Source organism: Primulina huaijiensis, chromosome 6 (assembly GCF_012295235.1).
Source record: "Primulina huaijiensis isolate GDHJ02 chromosome 6, ASM1229523v2, whole genome shotgun sequence".
In the NCBI taxonomy this organism is placed as follows: domain Eukaryota; kingdom Viridiplantae; phylum Streptophyta; class Magnoliopsida; order Lamiales; family Gesneriaceae; genus Primulina; species Primulina huaijiensis.
Window position 1 is genome coordinate 8,279,261 of NC_133311.1, and position 3,065 is coordinate 8,282,325.

Consider the following 3,065-nt stretch of genomic DNA (forward strand, 5'->3'; position numbering starts at 1 on the left):
TAATTCTCCGGTCTTCGTTCCTCGTTCGAGCGTGAAATGCATCTAGAAACCTAATGCATGAACCTTTAAAATTTCATGAAATAAATCATGTCACGCACTAATTATTCATAAATGCACAAAAATAATTTAAACACATAATTAAATAAATCCCTAGATTGCATGCATTCAGGTTACGTGAATTAATTTTCTGGACCTTACAACTCTCTCCCCCTCTAGTAAAATTCCGTCCTCGAAATTTAGAACGTACCGAATATATAGGGTCCATGAATTTAATAATGGTCGGGATAGCTCAGCTGGTAGAGCAGAGGACTGAAAATCCTCGTGTCACCAGTTCAAATCTGGTTCCTGGCACATGGTTAATTTGTATTGTATGAGGTCCTTTTTTTTAGAAAAAGAATTGATATGAAGGGAGATACATATTGATTTCGAATCTGGATCATAAAAGATACTTTTTCTTATCTATCTTGAGCAGATATACCCCATCTATAAAATAGATGGGTAGAGTTTCTTAAATTAAATATTAAATAAATATAATAACTCGAAATTTAGAACGTACCGAATATGTAATGTCCATGAATTTAATTCACGTAACCTGAATGCATGCAATTTAGGATTATTATTTTAATTATGTGCTTAATTATTTTATGCATTTTATGCATAATTCATGCATGATAGGATTTGATTCACGTAATTTTGAAAGTTCATTCATTAGAGTTTCTAGATTCATTTCGCGCTCGAACGAGGATCGGAGACCGGAGAATTTTCCGGAAAATTATTTTAATTACACAATTTATTTTTATATATTAATTTAAAACATTTTTAAGGTTATTTTTCAAAATGGGAATTTTTTGGTATTTTTACCTGCAGCATTTTATTTTTATACGGTACGCAAATTTTATAGAATCGTGGTACTTTTTGAGGGTTCGGCTAATATTTTCAAAATCTTTCCAACATGAAATATTTTCAAGAGTGTGTTTGGATTTAATGGGCCTACTTTTAAGCTTATTGGACTTAATCACCTTTTTAAACTTTTAATTAACATTTAGGGCCCATTTATTTAATCTTAAACTTTATATTAAGCACCTAACCTATCATTAACCTAAAACTAATCATCCCCAACAGCCTACACCCTCCCCCAGCTGTTGTCACTTTTGGTTTCGGCAAGAATCCCACCTAGGAGGCCACGGCCAAGCTCTATTCTTGAAGGAAAATTTGCCTCCGGCACTCGTTCTTCGATTCTCTCGCGACCTCATCATCAAGGCATGCATTGTATCAACCATTTTACGCTTCACACGTGTCATATAATCTGATAAACATGAACTTGCATGAAAATTTTCGATCCAAAACGTGGCATGAGTATTTTTCGATTTTGTTGCTTTTCCTTCATTATTCTCATCAACTACTCACGTTTTGGTTGTGATCTGTGCAAGGGGCGGCTATGTTGTGTTGTTAGGGGTCTGTCGGTCTTGAGAGGAGAAAGCTGCAAGGCTCGGTGCAGCACAGGTGAGCGAAGGGGTGGCGGGTCTCCATGCATGCATACGTTTGGGGTGTTGATCGAGAGAATGTGAGTCGCAGCGGTGCATGGTTCGTCCTTTGCCTTGGAGCTGACCCACATGGGTCCGTGACAGGTCCTGGAGTGAGTCGTGAGTTGCTGGTGCTGTGGTGGATCGAAGGTAGTGAGTGGCCGTGGGTTTGGTTGTGCAGCGTGGGGTTGGCGAGGCAGTAGGATTGGTTCTAGAGGAGTTTTTTGGGTTTGGTTGTGGCTCAATCTTAGGTGGTTAGGTACTGGACACGTTAGGATAGAAGTGGACCAAAGTATTTAAGAGGTTGGTGATGTGTTGGGAAATAAGTGTACAAAAGAGGGGCCGATAGTTATTGAGGGGCTGGCAATAACATGATGGACTTAGAGGAAATAATTCATGTGACAAATGGTTTAAAATGAGTTGTTTAAATTATGGTTTAAGTTGGATAAATTTTGGGTACGTTTCGGGTCGATATGAGTTAAAATCGGGACCCCGGTCTAAGTTTTAAAACGAATCGATCAAGTTTTGTATTGGGCTCGAGTTTACGTATAGGAATGCTTATAAATACGTTTTGGGACATTTTAAGGAGTTTAGTAAGCTTCAGTTCAATTTTAGAGGTCCAGGGTTGAAATGTTAATTTTTGGGTTTCCAATGGCAAAATGGTCATTTTGCACCCGGGGTGAGATTTTGGTCCCGGCAGCGCCTTGAAAACAACTTCATGATATTTTAAATGTTTACGCATTATGTTTACGATTGTTAAGCAATTATGATAAATATGTTGCATGTTTGGTTTAAAGGAAAAATTACATATATGGATGTTTTTATTAAGTGATGATTATGATGCTATTTTTGAAGGATGGGATTTGGTTGTGACTGACGATGTATATCTATACGATGATATGAGATATGATGAGCTGAGGCCAAGGCTCAGTGGACGGGTAATGTTGTCGCTGATTTCCCTCGCCGCCCGGTACTGTGGTTATACGTAGATGGATTAATCGATAGAGATGATACGAAAGTCACAACTAATGAACTGAATTCAATTAAAAGAAAATGTATACGTTTATGATGACATGAGATGACATGATTTGACATGTTATGATTTTTCACGACACGTTTATGTTCATGTTTTTAAGTTCATGAAAGTTATGTTGAGTATGATATTTTTCAATGCTGTGTGTGCCTGTAGATTTATTGTTATTACTAGTACAGGTGTGTTGAGTCTTTAGACTCACTACGCTTGTGTGATGCAGGTGAGCATTTTGAGTAGGAGACAGGAGGTGCTGAACTCTGAGTAGACAGCCCTGGTGCGGTGACATAACCCGAGGACCGCACGTTTTTCCGCACTTTGAGTTATGAGTTTGGAAAGGAGTTTAAACATTTTATATACGTTGAGGATTTTATGATTTTTACTCATTTACGTTTACATTTGATGTTGATTATTTTTAACTGCGATATTTTATTTGCCAAACAAATACGATCATTTTGAATGATATTTTGCCATTGCGAGCTTTTAAAAAATATATATATATTTCCGCATTT

The 3,065-nt window shown here is 37.2% G+C and overlaps 1 non-coding gene across 1 annotated transcript; it reads left to right on the forward strand.

Annotated features, from left to right (window-relative positions):
* Positions 1-278: 278 nt before the first annotated feature.
* On the forward strand, positions 279-351 carry TRNAF-GAA (transfer RNA phenylalanine (anticodon GAA)). Its single transcript has one exon. It is a non-coding gene; the product is annotated as a tRNA-Phe (tRNA).
* Positions 352-3,065: the final 2,714 nt, after the last annotated feature.